The sequence below is a fragment of the Sorex fumeus genome, unplaced genomic scaffold, assembly GCF_029834395.1.
Source record: "Sorex fumeus unplaced genomic scaffold, SorFum_2.1 ptg000094l, whole genome shotgun sequence".
Classification (NCBI taxonomy): domain Eukaryota; kingdom Metazoa; phylum Chordata; class Mammalia; order Eulipotyphla; family Soricidae; genus Sorex; species Sorex fumeus.
In genome coordinates this window covers 2,603,929-2,624,919 of record NW_026606151.1, presented here as the reverse complement: position 1 = coordinate 2,624,919, position 20,991 = coordinate 2,603,929, and the positions used below count along the sequence as shown (strand labels likewise).

Sequence of the window (20,991 nt, the reverse complement as noted above, 5' to 3'; positions counted from 1 at the left end):
GATTTGCTCAAGTGGGCACCAGTAACGTCTCCATTGTGAGACTTGTTGTTACTGTTTTTGGCATATTGAATGAATACGCCACGGGGAGCTTGCCAGGCTCTGCCGTGCGGGTGGGATACTCTCGGTAGCTTGCCGGGCTTTCTGAGAGGGGCAGAGGAATCGAACCTGGGTCGGCCATGTGCAAGGCAAAAGCCCTACCCGCTGTGCTATTGCTCCAGTCAGCGAATCTCACAGTGATTCAATTAAAATTTTTTTTAAAAAAAAGAAGAGAAAAAAGAATGAAGCATGCTTTGGGCTGGGGAAGTTTTAGCACAGCGGGTAAGGGACACCTCGTGTAGTTCCCTGAGCACCGCAAGGAGGAATCCCTGAGCCAGGTGTGGCTCCCTCCCACCAAACAAAGAAATATGATTTATCACAAATGTGCCCAGAGGTAACTACTAGTGACAGGGGGAGTGGCAATCTAATAGACAGATTCCAGTGGAACATAAAAATGCGCAGCCCCTTGTTAAAAAAGTGTTAGTAATTTCAAGACGGGATCAGGAGTGCGTTTAAAATAAGCGTGGGGGTGGGGGTGGGGGTGGGGGTGTGACTATAAGGGTCACATGGCCCTGGTGACAGTTACTGCCGAGGGCTGCTGAGTGCACTCAAAAGAGGTACACACCCACCCCACCTCCAGGTGTCGGCAGCTCAGCCCAGGGTAGCGCTGAAAGCCGCAGGGCAGCAATGTTTAGGGAAATGCTTGCACACTTGTTTCCAAATGCTGAAGACGCAAGTGGAGGACCAGAGCTTGTGTGCGGTTTTTTTTTCTTTTCTTTCTTTCTTTTTTTTTTTTTGAGAGAGTGGGTGGGACCAGCCCGGCTGCCATTGGAACTGTGGAACTGCCTGTTCCTCACAAGACTCTGGCCTAGAAAAAAGAAAAGAAAGAAAGACAGGAAAAAAAAAAAAACCCTGCAGCTGTATCTACAGGGCCTGTTGTTGTTTGCTGCGGTGTGTTACAACACAGCCTGGCAGCTTCCCGGAGACTTTCACTCTTCCTCCTGGAAGAGTCTGGACCCAGAGCACGTGACCTGGCCACACAAAGCCCTGTAGATTTACCCACACTGCTCCTTCCTTGGGGGTTTTCTCCGTCTTTGGGGTCTGCATGCTTTTTATTCATGCAGGTCCCCTTGTTCCCTTCCATCCTCTTCCTCATCTTTCTGTCTGGCAAACACCCTCATTTAAGACTCCCTCTACGGGGCTAGAGAGATAGTACAGTGGATAGGACGCTTGCTTTGCACGTGGCCAACCAGGTTTGAGCTCAAGCATCCCTGAGCACCACCAGGAATGATCCCTGGACACAGAGCCACCAGGAGTAACCCCTGGGCATGGACAGGTGTGGCACATTCCGTCTCCCCCCACAAAAAGTAGACTTAGACTCACCTCTAGTCTCACTTCTTGGATGAAACCTTGATCTCTCCCAGAGAGAGCCAACTGCCCTCTCCTGGGCACCCTCCCCTGTGCCCCATACAGGTATCTGTCATAGCCCTTACAAGAGGCAAACGGTGAAAGGTCCTGTCTTCCAGGCAGAAATTCTCAGAGTGGGACAATGCCTTCTCAGCCCTTGGTATCCTGCACATAACACACCACTGGTCACCACTGCCCAAGTCTAAGCAACTGGTGGATGTCCAGAGAGAAGTTTGAACCCTTGCTGAAGGAGTGTATGCATGCATGATTCTGGTGATTCTCCCTGACAGCAGGTAGAAAGGGAAGCCTCCAGACATTAGACAGGGGTGCTGCTCTGGAGGGTGTGGGGGGTGCTCAGTGTTGATTCCAGTTGATTTTTTTTTCTTTAGGTACCACCCTTGGAAGGCAGGGAATGGCACCACACAGCAGGGTCCTTTGCAGAAGGGGTACTTCCTAAGCACCTGCATAGCAGCAGAGTTATTCAGCGCAAAGGGCACGTTTGAAATTAGCCGATGAGGCAGCCAATTGCGCTGAGACTTGAGGCTTCCAGAGGTAACAAAGGACTAGCTATGGGGCTTGGGTTTCTGTCTTCTTAAAATTATGGGGACAAAGGTGGTTATACAGGCAGATGCAGCCGCTGAAACTCCCAAGGAGAGCCTGGGGTGATCTCATTTAGTTGGAGGGGTCAGGACCCCAGTTGACACTGCGTTTGTTCAGCAGGGCCTCTTTGCAGGGGGTGGGGGTGGGGGGTAGGTCACAGCGCCCCCAAGAGTGGGGCTTCTTGTTTCAGTGTTCTAGGCGCTCATGTTTGAACAACGCATGAAGTTTCATAGCCGTTGCGTGTTCAGAGGCAAAGGCTACGTGCTGAATTTCCCCCCAGTTCCGAGTGGGCATCCTTGGCTTCTTGAAGCTGTTTCCTGGCTTGACCTGAGTCTCCTTACCAGACAAAGAATCTGGCCGGCCCCTCTCCATCCCCAGGCCAGAGCTTTCAAAGAGATGATTCTGCTGTGAAGTCAACTAGTTCGTTTCGGCCTTACTTTCGCAGGGGGTAAGAAAGAGATGCTGATGGGGGGGTGGTGGAGGGGTGCGGGTCAGTTTCCTCCCGGCCTTCTCCCGGGCCCCCAAAGGCCAAGGGCCAGACACGTGGGCTGGTGTGGAGAGGCGGAGGTTACTCTAAGGCGGAGGTGCAAATGAACGAGGGGCGGGGCCTCATTTGCATAGACGGCCGGCGGCCGCCAATGGCGAGCGTCGGAGCCGCAGCCCGCGCGCCTTTTGGGGGCGGACTGACAGCCGCGGGACCCTATGGAAGGCGGGTCCTGCGGCCCGCGGGGGCGGGACGGCGCCGGGCGCTGCCCGGGGGATTCGGGCCGATTCGCGGGCGCTGCCAGTCTCGGGCGGCGGCGTCCGGCGCGCGGGCGGCCTTCTGGGCGGGCTCAAGGGTGTGAGCGGCGCGCGGGGGAGACGGAGCGAGACTGAGCGGACCGGCCACCGCGGCTACAGGTACCGGCGCCATGGCCACTGGAGGGATGGGGCGGGCGCCCGAGAGCTGGACGCCCTCCCGGGACTGGCCGGCCGGCCGGCCTCCCGCCTCCCCGTCCCGGAGCGACGCGGCGGGCTCCAGCCGGACGGGGAAACCCCGCGTGCGGGACCCCCCCCGGGCGCCTCCCCGGGGCCGGGGCGCGCCCCCATCGCCGCCCCCTCCGCCCGGGCGAGGCGGCTTCTCCCCCGCGCGTCCTCTCCCGGCTTTTGTTTCCCGCCCTGGGGTGGGGTGGGGGGGACCGACAGGTCCCGGCTCCGGGCTGGTCCCGCGGAGCCCCGGCGCCTGCCAGCGAGGCCGCCCTCCCCGCTCACCCCCGACCCCCCGAGCGCCCCGAGGGAGCGGCGCGACCCTCGGAGAAGCGCGCGCGGCGGGAGCGAAAACTTGGGCGTCCCGGGGCCGGGCGGAGCCGCGCGCTCACCTGGCCGGCCCGAGGAGCGGGGATAACGGAGTCCGCCCGCCCGCCCGTCCGCACGCCCGCAGCCGCCGCCGCCCGCCCGGCTTTCGGTTTGCGCTTCCCGGGCGCCGCGGTGCGGATGCGCCGTCCCCGCCGCCTTCACCTGCCGCCGCCCCGGGACGCGGAGCAGCATCGGCGCCGGCGGCCGCGCGGGGCTGCGAACAGGTGATCGCGCCCCGCCAGGTGAACGGCGGGGGAGGCAAAAGTTGTCGCCGGGGCGCCCGCGCGATCCGCTCCGGGGACCTTAGAAAGAACAAGCCCGTGTCCCCCCGTCCGCGTCCCCCCCACTTTCCCGCGGGGCTCATTGATCCAACACATCGGAGCGCGCGAGGGTTGCGGGCGGCCGGGCGATGGCCTGTCCTCTCCCTCTCCCTCTCTCTCTTCCCTGAACCCGCCGGCGGGAACCTCTCGGTGTCTTTGCAGCGCTTTTTTCTGCAGCGGTGGCAAGAACACAGCGGAGAGGGACAAGTTGTAAAGACAGAATGCACAGCGCCAGATAGCCGGCCCGAGCCGTTCGGGACAGCGTGTCCAGCGTTTGGCCGCCGTTCAGTAAATTCTGCACCCAGCACTTGGAGCTCGTGGTTTTGGATGAACTTTTCAGGAGTGTGTTTTCCAGCGAATAAGGCTTAGCTTTGAATGGGAGCTTTCTTTTTGCCTCGCTGGGAAGAGAGAGAGAGAGAGAAAAAAAAGAAGGACCTAGACGGGAGTGTTTATTTTTATTGTCTTCCCGTTTTGTTAGGTTGGGGACAAGGGAATCAATGTGCCAAAGAAGGCAGAGTTTTCTTTTCTTTTTTTAAAGGAAGGCAGTTTCCAGTATTTTTAATAGTCCGTGGGAGTTCTGTCCCACCCACCCACGAAGTTTTTTTTTCTTTACTTTTGAGAAGTATAGTAGCTTTCTCTCTTAGAATGTAAATCAAAATTCAAGGGTAGACTTGAAAAAAAATTCTTTGTTCTCACGGGAAGTCTTTGTCATACTTGCATTTATCATTTTCCCAGTTGATCATGGCTAAAGAATTTTACAATAATGGCTCGGATCAGCTTAGGACATCTTTAGAAATGATATTTTTTTTAAAACTGAAGGTTCTTAGTAACAGTCATTTGTGGCAAACACCATTTTAGCTTACTCCACTTAAAAAAAATAGGTGTCTTGTTTGACTCTGACTTAAGAGATACAGTTTTGATTCTTTGCGTGTGTGGTAGCAAGGGTCTCTTGCAAGCAAGGCATGCATGTCCTTTACCACTGAGCCACATTGGCCTCTGATTAATTTCTTTTTCAACAAAAGGTTTTTTACAATTTAGTTATGCTACTTTGTTATTGGCACATGGATGGTACTTTTACTTAACCAGTTAATTAGTAACTTCTAAAGACACTAACCACTGGGCTAGTTGTGACTATATGAGACTAAAAAATTAAGATGGCCTTTATAAAATGTTTAATTGCACCTAAAGCAGCAGGTGTCTCCGATATGAGGTCTTTGTTTTCCCATAACCACACTACTTTGTTTCTGGATCTTTACCTTTTTTTTTTTTTAATTATGGGAATTTGGGCGAATTTTTAATTTTTTTTTTTTTGTAAAAAAGACTTTGTGTCTGTGTGTGCTGCCTGGGATCAAATCAGGGCCTCACACATGTAAGGCAAGTGATCTACCAATAAGAAGCATACCTGACCCTTAAAATGAATTTTCAAAAGCTAGGGCCAAGTATACGGGCCAGTGGTAAAAGACTTGTCTTGCATGTTTAAGACCCTGGATTTGATACCTAGCTATGGTCCTCCCGTACCAACACAGACACAAAGTGCTAGAAAAAATTTAACCAGCTTAATGTGAAACACCTAAAATGTTGAATACGACTAGTACCTAAATCTTCTATTTTCTGTTTGATTTTGGTTTGGAAAAGAACAACTCTTTGGGGGTTAATTCTCTTTCTAAAGGCTTCTTCATAAGGAATCATCTAGGAAAGAGCAAACATCCTTTTTCCATAGCTATAGAAATTATTTTTGCTAAATTTGAGTTGGACTTTTTTTTCTTGTTGGACCACACCCAGCCGTGCTCAGGGCTTATTCCTGGCTCTGTTCTGGGATCATTCCTGGCTGGGCTTAGGAGATCGATTCTAGTGTTGGGGATTGAACCTGGTTTTGAACCTGGTTGTGTCCTGTCTGCTGTATTCTCTCTCAGACCCTGAGTTGACTTTTTGATGGTGGTAAGAGAGTAGATGACTTGAACAATGAGTAAGTCCTCATACAAAATGGTTTTAATTTAGCGTATTTATTCGTAAGAAGAAATTTCACTGTAAATAATATCCCATTGTAAGGAGTCTTATATGGGACTGACAGTTGTTTTGGATAGTGCTGTTCTTTAAAAGGTATAGGCTACATTTGCTTAATTGCTATGCAAATTAGAATGTTGATGAGACTTAAAGACACTATAAATAAATATAGGCATATTTAGGAGCTCTAATTATAAAATGCATTCTAAAATAAAAAGTACATTTTCTTATTTGTTTTTTAGCTTTTTTAAAATTAGATTTGTGTCCACATAAACTTGTGGTAGACCATGTCATAAAATTATCAGCCACATTTTAGTTTCAATATCGAGCATCAGTTGAATTCTCGCATTTACCCTGTAAACATTTCCACGAATCCTCAGTTGTGGATCCTTTTGAGTTCTGGAATAGGCAAATATTTCTAAATAAATAAAGACCCAAAAGATAGGACTATATATGAAAGCAAGCTTCACGAATACATAAAATGACACTGCCAAGGACTCGTATGTTCCATTTAACAAGAATTTGCAAGATATACTTGGCACTGACTATCATCTCTAGGTCTTTAATATATTTTCTTCCCAAAATTCCTACAAAGTACTATATTGTAAATATCTTTGCACACCAAATTCTGTAATTATTTAAGCTAAGCAATAAGATATACAGCTTATAGTTCTTCTTAACCTAGTGGTTGGTAATTAGGTTGTTTTTCCTTATTTAATAGTTGTAGATTTTTCTGCAGTGTTTTGTGTGTTGTTTTGTTTGGGGGCCACAGCCGGCAATGCTCAGGATTTACTGCTGATTCTGTGTTCAGGGATCAGTCCTGGCGGGTTCAGGGGACTGTATGGGGTGCAGGGATTGAACTCTGGTTTGGCCACATGCAAATGAAGTGCCCTACCCTCTGTACTATCTCTCCAGCTCCTGCGGTGTTTTTTTTTGGTTGTTTTTTTTGCTTGTTTTGCTTCACACCCAATAGTATTCAGGAGTTTCATGCCCCAGGAGTACTCAGGAGTTTATTCCTAGCTTGGTGCTGCGTCTTGACCTGTGCTCAGGGGACCGAAGCATGTACTCCAGTCTGTTATACTCTTTCCCGCTACAGTGAAGTCTTTTTTTTTTTATTTTAACTGTACTCTTTATTTTAATTATTTTAATTTTTTAAAATTTTTTATTAGTGAGACATCATGAGGTACAGTTGTAGACTTACGAATTTTGTGCTTGGGTTTCAATTATACAATGATCAAATACCCATCCTGGTTCTATACCCAGGGATCACTCTTGGTGGTAGTGGGCGATTGAACCACACTGTTGGCCACATGCAAGGCAAACACCTTATCCCCAGTACTCTTTCTCCTGCCCTCTGTAGTATGTTCTTTAGCTTTGGACATTTATCCCTAAAATTGTAAAGAAAATTAAATTTTGGGGTTGGAGCAATAGCACAGTGTGTAGGGCGTTTGCTTTGCACGTGGCTGACCCGGGTTTGATTCCCAGCATCCCATATGGTCCCCTGAGCACCACCAGGGGTGATTCCTGAGTGCAGAGCCAGGAGTAACCCCTGGGCATCGCCGGGTGTGACCCAAAAGGAAAAAAAAAGAGAAAATTAAATTTACACACATTGGAAACTGAGTAGCTATTGGTATATAAATCACAGAACTCTTGATTTAAAAACAAAAGCCACATTGAAGTGTGCTTGAATTTACAAAAAAACGATATTTGCTGTGGGAGAACAGTTCTGCCAAATGAAACAGGTTATAATAATTGATAGTAGGGCAGAAAAGTAGCCTGACAGGCTAACGGGCTATTAAGGATATTTTAGCAGTATTTGAAACTAAAATTCCAGTACTCATAATAACTTGTGACTTACGAAGTTTGTTATAAGAATTGACCAGCATTCAGCTGAAATTTGTAAGACCATAATCGTTTCTGGAGCAAGTTCATTTTGTGCTTAATTTAGTATTTGCTTCTTGTTTTGAGGGGGGAAACATTTGGTTCATGAGAGTGAAGGACCACCAGAGGGAGTGTGGGGGCACACGTTTATTTGCTAAACTTTTCTTCTGTCTTTGGTGTAGTAGAAAAACATTTTCAAAATAATGCTTTTGATACATCTGTGCATCTTTAGGGTCTGTAAATTTTATTTTATTTGTTTATTACTGTTGGACCCCACCGAACTGCGCTCAGGATTTACTCCTTGCTCTTTGCTTAGCAATTTCTTCTGGCAGGATCATCCCTGGTGGTGCTTGGTAGACCAAAGATAGGATGCCGGGAATGACTCAGGGTCAGCCAAATGCAAGGGAAAAGTCTTAATCCCATGTAGTTTCTTTGGTCATGAACTTTTAATAATGAAAAAAAAAAAGCAAAAAAACTTCTTTTGTCTGAAAAATGAAATCCCTTAATTGGAAATTAGTACTGAAAAGGGGATTTGCTGACTTTTTTAAACTCGGTACACACTTGGATTTGTGCTGCTTTTTAAATTTAATTTTATTTATTTTTTTGCTTTTTGGGACACATCCAGTGATGCTCAGGGGTTACTCCTGGCAGTACTTGGGGGACCATGTGGGATGCTGGGAATCGAAGCCGGATCAGCTGTGTGCAAAGCAAATGCCCTACCCGCTGTGCTATCACTCCAGCCCCATGTGCTGCTTTTTTTTAATTTAATTTTTATGCAGTTTCTTAATCAGATTTTATGAGAACGTATTTCTAGGAAGAAAGAGTATTCTGAAAATGGTTCAAGGGAGAGCCAACAGGTTGCCGAGGGGCTGAAAATGCCACTTTCCCCCCTAGACTTTCCTCCTAGTGGTAAAGGACCACTTATTTTTCTTACTGTCCAGTTTGGTCTCTTCATTCTTTTGTTTTTGGGCCATCCTGGGGTATGCAGGCATTCCTGGCTGTGCTCAGGGGGACCAGATGCAGTGCTGGGGATTGACCTGCTGTTGCCTGGGAGCAGAGCAAGCACCTTAGCCCTTGTGCTGCCTCGCCAGCCGTCTTTTATTTCTGAAGCTTAGTGTATCACTAAGCTTCTGATTTTTTTTTTCTTTTTGGGTCACACCCAGCGATGCACAGGGGTTGCTCCTGGCTCTTCACTCAGGAATTACCCCTGGTGGTGCTCGGGGGACCATATGGGATACTGGGAATCGAACCCGGGTCGGCCAAGTGCAAGGCAAACGCCCAACCCGCTGTGCTCTGGCCCCAGCTTCTGATTTTTTCTTTTTTTTTTTTGCTTTTTGGGTCACACCCGGCGATGCTCAGGGGTTACTCCTGGCTCATGCACTCAGGAATTGCTCCTGGCGGTGCTCGGGGGACCATATGGGATGCTGGGAATCGAACCTGTGTTGGTGGCCATGTTGGCTGCGTGCAAGGCAAACACCCTACCCGCTATGCTATCGCTCCAGCCCCTAGCTTCTGATTTTTTGTTGTCTGGATGAGCAGGGATTGGGTCACACTTGGCTGGGCTCAGAGGTTACTCCTGGCTCAGTGCTCAGGGTTCATTTGTAGCTAGGCTTCGGGGGCCATATGTCGTGCCAGGGATTGAACCAGATTTGATGTTGTGCAAGGCGAATACCTTAATATCCCTGTACTCTGTCTGGCCCTATTTCAGACTGGGTAATCCTTTTTAAGTGTCTCCTTTTTAAGTTCTAATTTCTCTCCCCCCCCCCCCCCCACTACCATTGTAAATTCCTAATTTACTTAGGAAGCAGAGAATTATCCCTGTGTGTTTCTGAAGTAAAATGAACATTATCTTCCCTTCTAGTGATTACTTCATTCAGCGTAATTTTTTTTTTTTTTTAAACTGGAGCAGAGGACTTATGTTGTGCTCAGGGCTCACACCTGTCTGCTGGGAGTCATTTAGTGCCAGGCATCAAACCTGGGTTTCCCATGCGAGAAGCCCATTGAACCATCTTCTGGACCTCACAGAAGATGCTTTGGGGGCCACACCCATCTGTGCTTAGGGCTGACTCTGGGCTCAGCACTCAGGAACCAGTTCTGGTGGGGCTCGGGGGACTATATGTGGTGCTGGGGATTGAACCCTGGTTGGCTGCACGCAAGGCAAGTGCATTGCCTACTGTGCCAGCTCTCCGGAACCTCCTCCCGCAAACACATAATTTTTAAGGCCTGGGTAACTTTTTAAGCCGAGGTGGTAATAGAAAACTTCAAATCACTTAGCTCAAATAAACCTGGTGAGTAACCCCACGGCCTAAGAGTTTAAGGAGTGTAAGCAGTAGTAGGCTTTCAGAGACCAAGAAATGGCCCAGGACAATGGGCCCAAGGGCTTGGCTGTGATGAAAACACCAAATGTCTAGAACATATTCCCAGGGCTTCCTGGTGTTATGATGACTCAAAGTAAGGTCTGTGGGTTTACAGGAAAATTCTTATCCTGGCTCGTATCCCTGCACTATCCGTTTGGTTCCCATCAAAAGACCTCCTTTGCTTAAAGTGACATGGCACTCTGTTTCATTAATTTCCTTCTTTTTTACAGGCACCTGGAATTGACATTAGTCAGAAAGACAGGAGCCTGAGCTTAGTTGGGAAAAGACAAACTGCAAAGGGGAAACTTAGTGGTACCCATTCATTGTACTTCCTGTCAGCAGTCCTTCAGCCTTCAGAAGGTGATTGTCTTCCAAATTCTGTTTTATCAGCATGGCTTGCTCCCTTCTCCTTTTTGCCCCTGTAGGAACCAAGACCCAGTTGAAGATGACTAACTTGGGGGGGGGGGGGTTAAGCTAACGAAAGTTTACATTGTTTTAGACAACCTTCAGTAGCTAATTATTTCTCCTATGGAACCAAAGAATATGGACATTCTGAGGTTTTTGCAAAAGTAACTTAATGTTTTCCTAACTGGAAAACAGAAAGGAAAAAGACCCCATTCCTCGGGTGACCACTGTGATAAGGATAAGGATCACAATGTGGTGTGGGCACCTCCAGGGCCACCCAGCAGTGCTCGGGACCACCAAGGCCAAACCCAGTGATGCTTGGATTAGGGCAGCACGCAGCGCCTGGGGCTGAAGGAGGTAAGGGGTAGACTCTTAAGAGTTGTAATAGGGTCCAGAGCAATAGTGCAGTGGGTCGGGCATTTGCCCGACCTGGGTTTGATTCCCAGTACCCCTTAAGGTCAGTCCTCTGAGCTTTACTGCAGTGATCCTTGAGGGCAGAGCAGGAGTAAGCCCTGGGTACTGCACCTCCAAAAGAACGAAGAGTGGTAATAGTGCACAAAGTATATGGCTTTTTTAAGCTTCGGTTTCCTCATCTGTAATGTTAAACGCTATTATATGTTTTATTAAAAAGTATTAAAATGCTTCTCTGCCAGATACTAAGTTCTGTTAGCTTCTGAGTTGTGTTTCAGAATAAGCCAAGATCCTGTTCTAGGAAAAGACAATTATATTTGAATAAAAAGATAAATAACTCAGGCCAGATAGTCCAGTGGGTAGGGCATTTGCCTTGCACATGGCCGACCTGGATTTGGTCCCTGGCATTCCGTATGGTTCCCCAAGCAACACCAGGAGTGACTTCTTTTTTTTCCCCCTTAAATGTAGGAGTACTGCTATTTATTCAGCCACTGATTAAACTGACTGAAGCAGGCATGAACTCCACATTACTTTTTTTTTTTCCTTTTTGGGTCAACACCCAGCGATGCACAGGGGTTACTCCTGGCTTTGTACTCAGGAATTACTCCTGGCGGTGCTCAGGGGACCATATGGGATGCTGGGAATCGAACCTGGGTCCGCCGCATGCAAGGCAAACACCCTACCTGCTGTAATATCACTCCAGCTCCTCCACATTACTTTTTAAATTTTTTAAAAAAATTTATGTTCATAAAGTTGTTCACAATAATTGTTTAAAGTCAACGTTTCAACACCAATTCCACCACCATTGCACATTCCCACCACCATTATTTTGAATTTTCCCACCACCACCCAAGCCTGCCCCCTAGGCAGATGCTAAATAATTTATTTTGTATTGCTTGTTATGAATAGTAGGAGATGTTGTGTGGCTGCAAAAGTGGCCACGCACTCCTGGAATTTAAAATTTTTAAAGAATATTTCGTGCCAGGGCTGGAGCGATAGCACAGTGGGTAAGGCGTTTGCCTTGCACGCAGCCAACATGGCCAACACAGGTTCGATTCCCAGCATCCCATATGGTCCCCCGAGCACCGCCAGGAGCAATTCCTGAGTGTATGAGCCAGGAGTAACCCCTGAGCATCACCGGGTGTGACCCAAAAAGAAAAAAAAAAATTTGGTGCCATCCCGAGGGCATTGTTCCTGCGGAGCCGCGTTGGGTTGGTTTTAGTCAGGCCCTCATTCACCTGTTAAATTCGCACGTCACTTTTGAATTTTACCGTCAGCAAACTCTTCAGAAGTAAAATAGGTTAGAACTCACTGCACACGGAGAAAATTTTACCATGGGTCACTTGGCTACGTTCTGATTTTTGTTTGCTTCAGTTCGATGAATAAAATGTAGTGCACAGATTCGTTCTACAATGTGAGCTGCTCTCTGAAAAAATTCTTCTTTCAGTACATTTTATTCTATTTATTTTGATTTTGGTATCGGGACCAAACCGGGTGATGCTCAGGACTCGCTCCTGGCTCTGCATTCAGGAGTCACTCCTGGCAGTGCTCGCAGGACCATTTGGATGTGGGAATGAACCCGAGTTGACCCAAGCAAGATAGAGGCCGCTGTACTATCACTTCAGCCCCTCCCCTCTTTAGCTACATATTCAAGTCATCTCTCCTTCCCACTTCGCCTTCCCCACTTCCCACACACACTCAGGACTTATTACTCCTGGCTCAGGGATCACTCCTGGCTGGCTCAGGGGACCGTAAGGACTTGGAATCCACCCATAGGGCTGTATGCAAGTCAGTGTCTTCTCACTGGAATAGCTCTCTCGCTCCCACAATTTGAAAGTTTTACAACTGGGTCTTTAAGGGCCGAAGCGATAGCACAGTGGTAAGGCGTTTGCCTTGCAAGCCACCTGCCTGGGCGAGCCGGGTTCGATTCCTCTGCCCCTCTCGGAGAGCCCGGCAAGCTCCCGAGAGTATTTCACCCTCATGGCAAAGCCTGGCAAGCTACCCATGACATATTTGAAATGCCAAACACAGTAACAACAAGTCTCAAAATGGAGATGTTACTGGGCTCGCTCGAGCAAAATTGATGAACAATGGGAGGACAGTGCTACAGTGCTTAAATATTTGGGGTCTGAAGGTGTCTCTGCAGTGTGCTGATCTCTTCCAAAATTCATTTGTGACTCTTTGAATCATGGCCATCAATGCGCTTAAAGGGCACCCAGAGTCAGTTTGTGAGCATTACTGCCAGGAAACCAGAAGGGCAGGAGATGGGGGTAGGTCGCTCATCCTGACTCCATTGGAGCCTGGAGTTTTCAGTCACTAGTCCCACATACCTGGGTTTTCCAGCGGATTCATCCTCGTATGTGGGGGCTGTAGGACAGGCTCGGTGGTGAGCGTGACGGCAATTGGATTCTGGAGGGTTGCGACTGCTGGGGTTCATTTGGGGCGGGTGGAGGGACACACTTTACCCCCTCCAAGGTGCCCTGGTGAAATCAGCCTGGTGCAGGGTGGGAGAAATCTCTGTGGTGTGCTGCTCTCTTCCAAGATTCATTTGTGAGTCTCTGATTCATGGCCATTAATGCACTTAAATGGCCTGATTATGATCTCTTTCGAAATTTATTTATGGATTTCTGCAGCAACGCTGATAAATGAGCTTATAGAGCTGAGCTGAAGGTGGTTTGTGGGTGTGGTTCCCACATACCTAACTTTTGGCTGTTTAATTTCTTGGGAAAGTAGGTCCAAGTTGCTGGGGTCTGGCCAGATGCATAGCGTCAATCTTGGGGTATCAGGAATCCTGAAAGCACCACCAGGCTTCCTGATGCACTCACCTTCTAGGTACAGGTTAAATAAAACCCCCTAGGAGAGATTTCTAAGTGCAGAGTGAGGAGTAATCTCTGAGCAACCTCTGAGCAACACAAACCAAAAATCAAAAAAAAAAAAAAAGATATATAACTCAGCATCCACAGTGCTCCGAAGCCGAGTGCTTAAGGACTCATGAGGCAAGAGTAATTCCTGAACAGATGAGAATTTCAGGAACACAACAAAATTTTACTTGAGAGACTGGAGAGATAGTACAGTGGGCAGGATGCTTGCCTGGCATGTGGCTGACCAGGATTCAATTTCCGGGGTCCCATATGCTACCCTGAGCACTGCCAGGAGTGATCCCTTAGTGCAGAGCAAGGATTAGGCCCGGATTACCACTGGGTGTCCCCCCGCCACTTTTATTCTCCCCCCAAACAAAAGAAAAAGACAAACTTGAATTTTCAAGCACAAGTTAGCTGGTTAATGGATAGTCTTCTTAGATCTGGACTGGACTGCCCTGAGAGTCCCAGCTCTGTGTAATTTTTTTTTTTTTTTGGTGGCTCACACCCGGTGAGGCACAGGGGTTACTCCTGGCTCATGCACTCAGGAATCACTCCTGGCAGTGCTCGGGGGCCCCATCTGGGATGCTGGGAATCGAACCTGGGTCGGCGGCGTGCAAGGCAAATGCCCTATCCACAGTGCTATTGCTCCAGCCCCAGCTTTGTGGTAATCTTAACTAACTCCTTACTTTCCTCCTAAGATTGTTATGAGAATCAAACAAGTTAGTAGTCGACAAGCACTTAGAGCATGGATAGATAAAACTTAGGAGGGAGAATGCATTTCAGATCAAACACTGAATAAAAATGAAGGGGAAATATCTTCAGTTTGTTTGAAATGACGAATCCAATTTTGACTAGAGGGAATTACGGTTGGAAAATAGTAGGTGATTATGTTGGGTGGAATTAGGATCATTAAATTAGGAGATGTAGCATATTTTCCATATGTACTGAGGGTAGATTTCTTAGTTTACTTAAGAGGCACTCTTGTGTGTTGTAGATAATATTTCTGGGTCTGTATCTCTAGCATTCTCTGTAGTCCCTCTGATTTTAATATAGCTAAAATTGCAATTCCCATAAGTTTTGATAATGAAGCTCATTTTCTGAACCATTATGCCTCTTTAATTTTTCCATTCCATTTTGTAAATATGTTTTTGGCTAACTTTTTTCTTTCTCCATGGTCTAGTGTACAGAATCCTATTTCTTTCCTCTAAAATTTAGTGAATTTGTTTTTCTCTGCCTTTAGATGCACAAGTTTAGATACCCAGTCGCCAAAACTATAAAGTGGAAAGAACCAGAGAGAGAGGTAAAGGAAGGGAAGGAGATATTCTCGTCAGTCATCTAGCATCACAGATGAGGACACTGAGGTCTAGAGAAAGTACAAATACGTGCTCAAAATCCGCAGCTAATTAATGGCCAGGCCTGTATCTTTTCAGATTAAACTAGAGATTTTTTTTTCCCCAGACTGTCAGCTGAAACATAAATCTCAACCATCTGGGTGGGAACTAAAGTAGGAGTATCAGTAATCTTTCTGGTATCAGAAATAATATACCAGTTCACTCTTATTTAATGAGGAAAGTCACTGTTAGATTTCTTTATGGGGGGAGTGGGAGCAGGTTATAAGCAGGGTTCAGAAGTCCCAGGAGCAGCTCTCGGCAGTACTGTGTGGGTTTGATGGATCAGGGCCAGAGCCCAGTGGTGCTGGTGGGGGATAAGGGGGTGGGGGGGCACTAGCGGAGAACATGCAGTGCTAGGGATTGAACTTGGGACCTTGAGCAGAGCCTGCAGGGCATGTCCTCCAGTCCTTTGAGGTAGCTCCCTAACCAATGAATATTACTCTTTTTTTTTTTTTTTGCTTTTTTGGTTCACCTGGCAATGCTCAGGGGCTACCCCTGGCTCTACACTCAGGAATTACCTCTGGCGGTGCTTAGGGGACCATATGGGATGCTGGGGATCGAACCTGGGTTGGTCACATGCAAGGCAAACACCCTACCCGCTGTGCTGTCATATTCCAGACCCCAATTGAACGTTACTTTTTCCCTGCCCTCTGCTGGTGGTGGAACCCAGGGCCTCACAATGTGCAAGTCTTGGGTTCTACCACTGCGCTTCTACCCCTTAGCCCATTCAGGGCTTACTCCTGGCTCTGCACTCAGGAAGTACTCCTGGCCGTGCTTGGGGGACCATCCGGGATGCCAGGGATCAAACCCAGGTCAGCCGCGTGCAAGGCAAACACCCTACCCACTGTCCTATCACTCTGGCCCCCAGCATTCTGGTTCTTAAATTGTTTGAAACCAAGATTTGAAAATCAGCTTTAAGAAGAATACATCATTTTTCATTGTTAGGATTACATATCATATACATAGTTTTGCTGTAAATCTAGCTCTCTCCAAAAGGTGCACTCCCAAGTTCTTTCTTCCCAGTGACAGGAAGATTACTGTGAGAAGTTGGACCTGTCGTTAATTCACCTCTCTGAGCTTGTGCTCCGGAGAGAGCAGAACTCCCTTGGCTTTCTCGCCGTGGGTCTCTGGCATTTGAATATGTGCCGCCCATAATGAGAAGCTTATTCAGGCCAAATCTTCCCACCTAGAGCCAAGGTGATGGGCGATCCCCAGGCCTTGCGCTTAGAGTACAGTTGGTCTCTTTCTGCATTTCTGAGAACCGGGCCACCTGGTCAGCTGTGGGCTCCCCAGGATATTTTAGGGGGAGAGGAAATTCTATCTATGGGATCCCATGCCACGAGATTGGTGGTAGTAGAGGGCACGGGAGAGAAGCAAGATTAGAAGGGGACCAGGGCTAGGAAGGGTTGAGAAACACAGTTCAGTTCAGAGGTTCCCAAATTTGGCCAGGGTGGATGTGACAGTACAGCCGGGAGTTGGGTGCTTTCCTTCCACGTGGCTGACCTGGGTTTGATCCCTGGCATCCATTTGGCCCCTCAGACCTGCCAGGAGTGATCCCAGAGTGCAGAGCTAGGGGTAAGCCCTGAGCACTGCTGGGTGTGGCCCCAAAACAGACAAAATATCAAAATTCATTTGGCTATTACTCCCTCTTTGGAAATAAAGTACTCCCTCTCTCCAAGAAATCTACCTTCCTTAAGCAAAGGAGCAGAACCCCCCCCAACCCCCCCCCCCCACACACACACATCAATGCCACCTTAGACTACCATCATCCCTCTGGATTTTCTGGGCATCCCTACCCTCCCTAGCTGTACTTTGGGGAATACTTCTGTAGTTGCTTAGTCAAATTTTTTTTTGGGGGGGTCACACCCGGCGATGCTCAGGAGTTACTCCTGGCTCTGCACTCAGGAATCACTCCTGGCGGTGCTCGGGGGACCCTATGGGGTGCTGGGAATTGAACCTGGGTCGGCTGTGTGCAAGACAAACGCCCTACCCGCTGTGCTATCACTCCAGCCCCAGTATTTTTATTCCCTGTTAACAGAGGTTATTTTCCCCCATATATGAATAATGCCAGTTCCTAATCACCAAGTCACTATTACATTGCTTCCATCTCCCCTTAGAAATGTATTGTTTTAGCTTTGGCATGATGCCACCCCTGCATTTTGAAAAATTTCGTGGTATACAGATACCTTTTGACCTCCTTAAGCATAATTTTATGATGAAATCATTTTGCAACCGACAGTCTTTTCATGTTCTATCATCTTTCCCATGATTAACCAAAGAAAAATTGGCCGTTTATATAAAAGTGCCCCAGACCTTTGCTCATCTTGCCTGACTCCTTAAATTAAAAAAAAAAAAGCTAGATTGGACTAAATTAATTATTACTGAAATGCTAATTTTTATTTTCAAAACTACAAAATTGAAATACATAGTCCACATATGTCTAAATACACAGGGTTGGATTCAGATGCTGATACCACACACACATCCACACAGAAAACATTTTTCCTCAAGTTATTAATGCCTTAGATCAGATCATTTCTGTTTTCCATGCATTGGTTTCTTTTTCCTGTCTTTATTTTTCTGGAGGGAGAGGACGTTTTTTTCCCTCTATGATCTACTATGCTTGCTTTGTATTTGGATAGTTAAACAGTTTCTTTGGGGCAAGGGAGATGACTCAAAGGCCTGGAATCTGCGGTTCGATCCCCGACACCACGTGGTCCCTGGAGCACTGTTGGGTGTGCCCTCCAAGAGGACACAAAGAACATCATAACAAAACAGAAACAGTTTCTCTTATTTATTGCTGTAGGGAGGGAAGAAAAGTGCTTGAAAAAAATTTTTTTTTAAATAGGGCTGAGAGAGAGAGAGAGAGAGAGAGAGAGAGAGAGAGAGAGAGAGTGTGTGTGTGTGTGTGTGTGTGTGTGTGTACACAGATTTCCTTTAGCCCTCTTCTTCCATATAATACATAGGATTTTATGTTTCTGTTTTTGAAAATGTTTTTATGTTGTATTATTGTCGCTTGAAAGAAATCTGTTAAGCTCTATATTTGAGTGGTTGCTAGCCTCTCTAATTTAACTTTATATAGTCATAGCTGCTGTTACCATCAATCTTAGGCAGTTTTTTTTGCAGCATAATTTCTTTTAGGTATAAGTCTGCAGTTTCCAAACATTGAAAGAGGATAATTTTTTTTTTTGCTACTTTCATAATAGAAATTATTAGGTTGCCTGGCTTCTTTATTTTATTGTAATTTTATGTTTTTGTTTGTAGCTACTAAAAATGGAAAGCTTTAATAATATGTTATGTATTTTTTGTGTTCAGAATGTTGACTTGCAATGCTGTACATCTGAAATTGATGTTATAAACCAATGTTGCTTTAATAAAAATTTTTTTAGAGTTTTCATTTTTCTCCTCACTTTTAATACAATTATAGGTAGTCTGTTTTTGTCTTGATTTGTCAATTTGGGTTGCTGTTTCTTTTCATATTTTTTATTCATATTTTCTTTACCTCCATTTAACAAACTTTTTGATATTATGCAGAACATTATCAGTTGTGTATATATAAATATAATTTCTAAACAAGTGTGACCGAGTTTTATTCTCTATAAGATTCCCAAATGATTTAAATATTTTTATAAGTATGAGACTATTGATAACAGTATAAGATTTTAATGTATTTTGTATAACTTAATTATTTTTAATAATCATCTGGCTTTGCCAGATCAGTTTAAAAACATTCAAATTTCACTAATTCCTAATCTGGTATCCTTCATTTACTAATTTGTTTTGGGCCTTTTGTAATTTTATTATTTTATTTAAAACATTTGCCAGTGGATTTTTATAAAAGTGAATCATGAATTCTGTAAAATAATTAACTTTTAAAGAGGAAAATATTTTAGAACCTGAAACTTATATAAACTGGGTTAATATGTTGTACAGTGATAGGAAGATAACATCTTTTATTTTTTTTTGTAATTTATATTTTATTCATTGAAAGGATTTAATAGTTTGTCATTAAACCAAAAAACACAAAGACCATTACAGATAAAAACCAAAAAGAAGCATAAATTGCTTGAGAAATAAATGAGCAGAATGAAATAGAGAAGAAAGAAGTCTTTAGACATAATCTGAGGCAAGAAAGTTTCTATATTTGAACATTAATTTTAGTTCTGAGCTTCTTGGCAAGTAAGAGAGAAAAAGAAGCAGGATGGGTTTCATAGTTATTGTTTGATTAAAAAAAAAACTTACCAGTTTTTTAGATGAGAGAAACTTTCTCCAAATTCAAAGTTAAGAAAGGCATTTGTAAAATGAGTTCTTGTAGAAGGAATATTTATATTTCCATTTTTGAAAATTGCTAGGTTCTGGCTCCCGTTAGCTGCCATGTACCACTTATGTGTTCTGTAATTGCATTTGGTCTTATTAAGTTCATGTCCACCGTTGTTGTCCTAAGTGGAAATAACCATGGCTAGGGTGTGTTTATGCATTGCCTTAGTGTTATAGCCATTGACGAACAGGAAACTGAAAGCTAAAAGTTCAGGAAATGTATTGTATTTAGACTGTAGAAAAAAATACATATATGATCCTTGACTGAAACCCATGGACATTTGGGAAGGAAACATTTGCATATGTGTTTAGAGATGAATATTATGGAGTCTTATAACAATGCTGTCAGATGCTTCCATATGATAATAGATACAGTATGTGCGTTGTAGGCCAGGAAAATTGTGCAATACTAGAAAAAAATGTGGCACATTGTTGTATGTGTTCAGCTATACTCTTTCAAGAAGCAAAACAGCCGGCACATCAGTTGAATTCTTCAAGGATGTCTTATTTTCAGAATTTTGGTTTTAGTTTAGTTCCAAGGAAGGAGGAACAGTTCCCATTTTAGAACGTCTTAGGAAGTTCTAATTTTATTTTTTCATATTCGAGTGAACTTTGTTTCCCTATAATTTGTGTATGTACTTTGCAGCTTAGTGTGGAAATGAAAATGACTAATTGATTAAAAATAATTTTAAAAGTGCCGTTATCTTCAGTATCATTTTAAATGCCTCAGAAAATACATGAAATGCCTGTAAGGGATTTAAAGAAAAGAAGAAAGTTACTTGTAAAGTTATTTGAAATTTCTTTGTCACGAGTACATGTTAGATATATATGCTTGGTAACCTGTGTTTTCTTACTGTTTCTATACTTAGCTATTTTCACAGGATGTGATTTCTATGGATTTGGCATGCTTATTCTTTGAGACAAGGAAGAATTTTTTTCCCTGAACTAAGAACCACTCCCAGCATTGCTCCCGAGCTCATGTGTTAACAGGGGGATCAACACTCAGGGCCCCGAATATGCCAGGCTTGTGCTCTGCCCTTGAAACTCTCTCCCTGCCAAGCACCAACTTTTAAAAGCTTCTTAGAATGTGACTTTCTAATATTTTTTTTTGTGGGTGCGAGTTGGCTTACCCCTGGCTCTGCAGTCAGGAGTTCCTCTTGGCAGTACTTGGACCATATGGGATGACAGGAATCGAACCCAGGTTGTCTGTATGCAAGGCAAGCACCTTACCTGCTGTCCTGTCTCTCCAGTCTCGAATATTTTTTTGTTGCTGTCTCAGTATCTTTGCCTTTTGTGGGATATACATGGTTTTTTCAATGCCAGTTTTGTCATTCGAAGTGATATTGATACAACATTCAAGGGCTACATTGAATGAGAATTCCATTTTTTATGAAGATTTTTTCAAAAGACTGTGGTACGTCAGTGATTGTAGTCAGTCAGTATCCTCTTTGAAATAAGAGAATCCTCTTATGACTGATTTTGTTTTGTTTGCTTTCGTGTCAAGTGAACTGTTTTACTTTGATCTATTCGGTGTTACCTAAGTGGTGCTCAGGTGCAAGTCCCAGCTTGGTACCGAGGGATTGTTTGCTGCTGAGATTTGAATCTGAGCTTCCCCTATGAAAATTGTGCCCTTCCGCTGAGCCATCCTTGCGGGCCCCACCTCTGT

The 20,991-nt window shown here is 45.3% G+C and overlaps 1 protein-coding gene across 1 annotated transcript in view; it reads left to right on the top strand.

Annotated features, from left to right (window-relative positions):
- The first annotated feature begins 2,786 nt into the window (after positions 1-2,786).
- Positions 2,787-20,991, top strand: part of FKBP5 (FKBP prolyl isomerase 5) — a 132,216-nt gene continuing 114,011 nt past the window's right edge. Inside the window, exon 1 of the mRNA XM_056132392.1 lies at positions 2,787-2,943. The gene's annotated coding sequence lies outside the window, so the exon portion shown is untranslated. The remainder of the gene's footprint in view (positions 2,944-20,991) is intronic.